This window comes from Branchiostoma lanceolatum, chromosome 13, assembly GCF_035083965.1.
Source record: "Branchiostoma lanceolatum isolate klBraLanc5 chromosome 13, klBraLanc5.hap2, whole genome shotgun sequence".
NCBI classification, from domain to species: Eukaryota; Metazoa; Chordata; class Leptocardii; order Amphioxiformes; family Branchiostomatidae; genus Branchiostoma; species Branchiostoma lanceolatum.
In genome coordinates this window covers 19,047,908-19,055,566 of record NC_089734.1, presented here as the reverse complement: position 1 = coordinate 19,055,566, position 7,659 = coordinate 19,047,908, and the positions used below count along the sequence as shown (strand labels likewise).

At 39.7% G+C, this 7,659-nt stretch overlaps 1 long non-coding RNA gene across 1 annotated transcript; it reads right to left on the bottom strand.

Moving 5' to 3' along the window:
* LOC136447277 (uncharacterized) lies at window positions 1-5,601 on the bottom strand. The gene is made up of 3 exons (XR_010757698.1): window positions 5,491-5,601; window positions 2,073-4,058; window positions 1-1,524 (listed from the first exon to the last, which is right to left on the bottom strand). It is a non-coding gene; the product is annotated as an uncharacterized lncRNA (long non-coding RNA).
* Between the last annotated feature and the right edge of the window lie 2,058 nt (window positions 5,602-7,659).

Genomic DNA, 7,659 nt, shown 5'->3' with positions numbered 1-7,659 from the left:
CTGCATTAAAGTTGAAATGAAAATGAAATGAAATGATTTTTGGTAAGTAGATAGCTTTAGTGATTGTGTACATGATTAGATACTTCTTATGCAAACCAGTATCTAATTTGCATAATTAAAGAGGAAAGTTTATGCATCCGCCAAATTCCATGATAGGACATATGTAACTGAGGAAGAGAGAAATATCAATTGATATGAACTATACAAATGAAGACCTCATTTGCATAATTAATGAGAAAATACTATAACAAGTTGGCCTTGATGGATGGTCATGATTTTTGGTATGTGGATAGCATGTGTGATGCTTAGTATGATTGGACGATAATTATGCAAATCAGATTCTGATGCATAATTAATGGGGCAACTTTAAAAAATCAGATTATGCAAATCAGATTATGCAAATCAGATTCTGATGCATAATTAATGGGGCAACTTTAAAAAATCCGCTTTGTTTCATGATATGACTATTCAAATTGTAACTGAGGGAGAGAGGACTGTTAATAGATAGCAAATATGCAAATGTGGGCCTAATTTGCATACTTAATGAATAACTTCTATTATTCTACACTGGCAAATAACTGCAATTTCATATATTGAATCCTTTTTTGTGGCATCGGGAAGTTATGTGAATGTGAACATCGTTAAATCAAATCATGCTAATAAGGGCCTCATTTGCATAATTGATGATGAATATTAGCATAACCTTCTTTGCTCATAATTTTTTAAGCTCATACTTTGGACATGTTATATTTTAAGACAATCAACTGGTATGATTTATAATTGATGAGAAACACTCCTAATACGTCAGTCATAGAGGTTAAAATCATTTGGCGAAGGTATGAGGTCGTGGAACTCTAGTTTTTTCTTTTTGCATTTATTGGCCCTAATATTGCTTTGTCTATTTACAATTATAGAATTATTTGTACTGCTTGCACAATTGCTAGGTATAGAGAAATTGATATTTTTAAACATCATACAAAATATATCCAGTATAGTGCGATTGATTCTAAAAAAATTCAATCGCAGTGTACAGGATATATTTTGTATGATAGGGTGAACAATACATGTATCTTGATTATATTTACATGGTGGCAGTGAGAAAATGGGTTGGTGGAAAGAGCTTTCCAGTCCGGAGAGCGGAAAAGCTGTCCAGTCTGGCTATGGGGCGGAAAAGACTGTCCGACCAGTCCGACATTGGCGTCTGCATGAAGATATCATCGTTAACGCCAAATTCAGACAGATTGGCGACGCTTTGCGCTCTACTTGTAGACTGGAAACATTTCAAATTGATCACATAAACAGAGCTCTACGCTGCATCTGTGTTAACGAATCTGCTAATCTGTTGATATAACATTTGCAGTGTTGCATTTGCTGTGGCACTGACATGCACCGTCTCACCGTATCAGTCATGACAAACTTCTAAATAGTGCCAACTAATGTTCATATTATTACTAATATTAGTTAAGTGTAATTCCGGACTGTACGCGAATTTTTGAGACTTCCGCAACCAAGTTCTTGGAGCACCTGAGATGAAAATAAGATAGACATTAAGTAAGAAAGAGTTAGTTTTAAAATCCGTCTTTTGTCACAAATTACATGTAGACCCCTAAATACACATACGCAGCTGTCGAGATGTAACGTTACAGAACTGACATGGGATTGATCAAAACAGAGACTGAAAAATTATGGGGAATTTACATTAGATTGGTATAAGAAGTCTCATCACAAGACAATTGACGGGACAAAAGCAGATACCTTAAACTTAAAAAGTTTGAGCGAAGCATTTGGAATTGTTGAATGACTTTTCCTTGCACATTTGTGGATTCTATTTCATACAATTGTGTCTCCGAAATAACTGTATATGAATATCAAATTGCCCTGGGGTAGTTAATTACGAATGTATGAGTCTGTGGCATACCATATTAAATTCAACCATCACCGATCTGATCATGCTTGTAGTTGAATTAAAGTAGCCTGATTACGATTCATTACGTAGAATCAAAACAGCTGATTACGCTTTACGAAATATATTAAAGGTATGCCCTGGCCCCTGTATTATAGATAATACACACCAGATCTTGTGAAGTTTGGTATGTTCCTCGACAGCCTTCATGATCTTCTCAAGTTGTGCTTTCTTCATGGCTAAGTTTTGTAACTTGAGTATAACAAGTGCCGTGAGTCTTGGAAAGGCCTGGACTAAAGAGGCCACTGTCTTTGCGTCCATTCTGGCGGGGTCTTTACTGGACGACGATAAGTCCAATGTGTCCAAGTTCCGCATGTTCGAAATGACCGCGAAGAACGTCCTGATGCCTGACACTGAGAGGCTGTTCCCGCCAAGACGTAGCTCCCGGAGAGCAGGAAGGTGTTTCAGTCTGGTTGACATGGCAACGATTGACGCATCTCCGATGTCGTTGTCATTTATACCAAAGAATGTCAAATTTGGTACGTTGTGAATTTCTTTGGAGATAGCTGTCATTCCTGGGTCACCGTTTTGATTGTTTGATAGTTCCAACTCTTATAGTAGAGGGACATAAAACAGCGCATGCGCAAGTGCTTCAGCGGCTTCGTCGTCAAGATGCGTGCCCTCCAGGTACAACGTCTGCAGACAGGGGGCGCTTCTGAGTCTCACAGCCAAAATGCCCATCCTGTCCGCCCCGACTTGACAGTCGAACAGTCGGACATCAAGCTGAAGACGAGGGAAAGAGCGCGACAGTAATGACGTCACGTAGTTGGCGGCAGCGTCGTCCCCAGGATTCAGGAAACAGATCTTCAGCTGCCTAACGTCATTGCCTGCGACTTGGAGCAGATACTTCAGTGCCGCACTAAGTCGGCAGGAGGCGCAGAGGCTGAGATTGATCGAGTGAAATACTGGAGACATCACATTGGCAACGATATACCGGGATTGACTCTCACGCAAAGAGAGCAGGCACATAATCATGTAGTCACTGTAGGTTCTTGCTGTTTCACCGACAACGGTACCTTCATAATGGGCTTCTCTATAGCCTTTGAGGAAATGATTGTACAGTTTGCATACTTGCTGGAATACCACGATGGCAGTCTGCTCGTTAAAACCGCACAGAAACTGTAGTAAAGTTTTGTATTCCAGCGAAGCGTCAATGGTGGAAATCAGCTCTTGCATTTTGGTCTGTGAACAGCTATGGAAGACCGCCATGTACCTGGCCGCGAGGAACTCTTGCATGGTTTTGTGATTAAAAATAATCTGTTCTCGAGGATGGCGTTTTGAAGCGGGGGTACTCTTGATACCCCTCCTAACCTCATCAAAAAGTCAATGTCTCGGACATCGGGCGTCACCTCACTCACATCAAAATGACTCCTGTGCGCTTTTCTCCTCTATTCCACTAGAGGGCAGCGATGAGACGAGTATATGAGTCTTCTTGAAAATCTTTCCGGAGAGCAACTTAGGAATAGTCCCATTCTTCTTCTTGCACCCTGCATGTATCGTATCCGTCGAGCACGAACAGGATTTTAGCTTTACTCTTGTGTAACTGGTGGTCAATGACCTCTCGGTGAATGTCCTCATCTTCTGACGGCAAACACTGGTCCAGAATTATGTCTTCCATAGATTCTCCATCCTCTACCTCCCGGAGACGTATAAGGAAAACATAATCGAACCTTTCAGTCCAATTTCTCTGGTTCAGTCCCCAATTTACGGCAATTGATGCTAGCAAGGTAGATTTCCCAGACCCTAATGGACCCTCTACCAATACATATCGCGGTGATTTCTGTGCTTTTTTACAACTCAAAGATGGAAGACAAAGATCGTCGTTTCTCACCCTCATCCTCACCTCCCTGCGTTATTGGGACTCCTTCAAACTCTAAAAGTACATCTATATCAGACAGATCAAGAGAAAACTTTTCACTCCAGACGAGAGGCTTGATGTGATTCAGGCTGGATGTGTAAAATTTAGACAAACGTTTCCTGTAAACGTCCAGTTTTCCACCCAAGCTGTGAGTCGAATTGATCGGAGGGCCTCGTTCTGTGTTCCCCACACTGCTTTGGTCTCGTCTGGCAAACTGTGTACCTGGCACCTACATTCCTACAGCCCAGAATAGTAGAAACGCGTTAGGTTTAAGATTCTAGGGAGGATCTTTTCTAATTAAGAGGAGTGGACTGAAGACGATATTTAACTGGGCGAAGAAAATTGAAGTAAAATGAGGAGGGAAGCTGAAGTCTTCTTGACCTACCCTGAAGGCTTGTAAACAAAGCAGTCTATCCTGGTAACTCCCTAAATCTCGAGAATGGAACATTCTTGCGCTTATGATGCTATGTTTAACGATAGAGTCTAAATGTTTGCTCTCAATTAGGGGTGGGTACCGGTACAGAACATTCAGGTCCGGACCTGTACCTGTACCTGTACCTGATTATAGTAGCGTCTCAGTACACCATATTTTGGAGAGCGAGATACAAGTAAAGGTCTATGTGAGTCCTACAAGTTATGTTCAAATTGTATATTAGAATTATCGGTGCATACTAATGTGCAAAAAGAAAACGAAGATGTACCAAAACATGCAACCCTGTATTCAACGTAACTTTTATCTCACAAAAAGATTCAGAGCAATATTGTCCTTCTTAGACAACAACTATAAACATTATGACCAGCAAATAATCAATATGTTAGACGCTTAACAGCTTTCAGTATTTGCTACATGTAGCTTATCATAGGCCTTGAAGAAACAAAAAGCAAGTAAACTATTGGCACACAAGAAGCACAAATATCGAGTAACTAATTTGTGGTTTGTTTGAGTGTCTTTATTTCGAGTGTAAATTTAATTGAGTAAAAGTGTATGCATGTGTCTGCAAAGGCCATGTCTGGAACGATATAATTTCTTAGGTTCGCATTTTGTCCCAAAATCAACTATACCCTCCTCGCCGTCTGTTGACTCATCCTTTAAGTGTTGCTAGGTAGGATTCACATATAACGTTTTCGAAAAAGAGCAACCACGACTCGTTAAATCTGCTGTTTTGTATTTTCTTAGACCGGTTATGTAACCACCTGCTGGTAGCCTGGTACAGTGAATTTTCTAAACGGTCCATAGGCCGGTCCACTGATTTTTTCCGAACCGTTTTTTTTGGACCGGTTTGGGACCGGTACACTGTATCGGTACCCACCCCTACTCTCAATCAATGATTGTCAAGTGATTGCAGATAACAGCTATTTCGCAAGGCGGCGACTTTATCTATTAACAATTAACCTTGGGATAGATTAGCATCAATGAACGGACCAACCTTGAGATCATACATAGAATTTCTAGTATCTCTTGTTGCTGGTATACCGTGTGTAACTGCTTACCCATATAGACTAGCGACTGTAGAATATTCCATTGTGGTTTGGCTGTTATTATACTGGCCAGACTCGAGCCAAACATGTAATGCTCAATTACCAACTACGCATGTTCATAAGTTGTTCAAATGTAACGTCACAGTTGGAGTAACACTGTCAAAAAAGAGAACACATTGGTTAACGTTACCTTGTGCCGAAGATGACTGTTTGCAGTGACTACGAAAATTATGACGGTGGTATAAAAAATATGCCCTGTAAGTTGGTGTTGCTGTACGCGAAATTTGTAGGCGTGGCTTTATTCAACACGTCACACGGCTGTGCGCCGGGGAACATGCACATCCGGAGTCAAAGTATTGTGATGTTACTTATTAACTAAAACCTTTGATAGCATAACATGTATTACTGTGTGTTCTAACCGTCACGTCACAATTGCCCAACGACTTATAACGGTAGGAGGGGCGTGTGGTAAGACAAAGTTATACACATGTTTTATCCTAATAACTCTGTGCATTAGACATTAGTGGTCTATAACAGTGAGCTCTGCTCTAAGTTTATTACTCTTTTATTTGCGGAGTCAATTAAAAAGAACGTTAGCTGAAGTGAAGTGATATATCTATGAACACTGTATATCCCAACCCCTAGGCCCCAACTATAGATTTGCTGAACATTAGAATGTAACGGTAGGGTAATAATGATTAGATGTGACGCTGCACATGCGTATTCAAAGTCATGATTCGCGTGTATGTTTGATGAAGATTAACGCTAACTTCCGATTAGATCTAACGGAGGTTGTGATAGACAAACAACTGTTCCTGTGGGATAGTGTTAAGGGACGACACTGTTCTCTCTAGGCATCACCACAAAAGCATTTTCAGTGTTTGCAAATAACAGAGAATCTGCCAAGAGAGACAATGGTAGGTTTGTCTAGTCGCATCATGAATATGAATTTTTGAACAGTGCTTAAATGTGTGAAGTATGGAAATGGGTTTTGTACAAGCTTATGCAGTTCATTTCTTTCTTGGTATATAATCTACATTCTACCACAAAATGACTTCTATTATTACAATGTTTACATAATCGTTGTTCTAAAGGAGTGCGGGTATGTCTTCCCTTTTCAATATGTAGTTTGTGGCAGCTGATTCTTAGTCTTGTGACTGCATTCCTGTCCCTCATATTTGCATTACTTAAATATTTTTCTTCATTATACGTAGTTTGCAATCATTATATATAATCTTTATGATCCTAACTTATTTTTGTTGTCGACATTTCTTTTAGAAACGTTTGGAAGTAAATGTCTTTTATCCGCTGGCCAATGGAACTAACAATTTGCAACGTATTTGCATCATATGGAATTGGACGATGCCATAAGAAAGCAAACCCGCTCTCCTCTAAAGACTTACGAATTCCTGTCGCCCAAGATTTAACATCAGATTTGTCTAGATCTAACTGGCAGGAGAAAGCATCTGCTTGAAACTGTCAGCTGGCGCATTTAGCGAAGCCTCCACTTGTATGGGGTATCTTCCTAATTCCAAGCAGACCTAGGTACACGTAATGATTGTTTGCAGAATTTTAAATGAAATGATTCAATTGGACAGGAATCTGAACTTTTGAACGAACCCCATAGTTCAGAGCCATAGAAAATAATGGGTTTAAGGTACGCATCAAAGAGTTTGTTTCTCACAGAAATTGGCATTGTGCAGTGATTGATTGATGCCGAACAAAGTTTTAAGATCTTTCCTCTAGAGATGTTTGTGATTCGCCTTGAATGTGCCGGCAGAGTTGACAATAATACCTAAGTGACAACAGGATGTAACTAGTTCTACACGGTTTTTCTGGTATGTGAACAGTCTTTTGGAAGACGGCCACCTTAGGTGAAAACAACTTTTGTTTTCCTAAGGTTCACATTCAGTCTCCATGTACTGTATTATTAACAATAGTTTTCTAGCTTATTCAAAGTTTGTAACCCTCGCTTACACTCGGAAAAATAACTAAGTCATCTGCGTATAATAAACGGGGAATGCTCTTATCATGCATAATTGGTGGTTCACATTCATTGTCAAAGATGGTTGTAATATCACTAATAGATAACTTAATAAGTTGAATAACGTTGGGCTTCAATTACAACCTTTTTTGACACCGCTATGCGTAGCATATGATTCAGTGAGACCATGACTATGTTTGACACAATTTGTAGTTTTAGAGTACATGTCTTTGATAATTTGAAGAAATTTACCACCTATCCCAAGCTTTTTCAATTTAGATATGAGACAATTTCTCCATACTGAATCAAAGGCTTTACTGAAATTTACAAAACATGGAAAGAGGCGAGAATTCTGACTGATATACTTCCTAACTA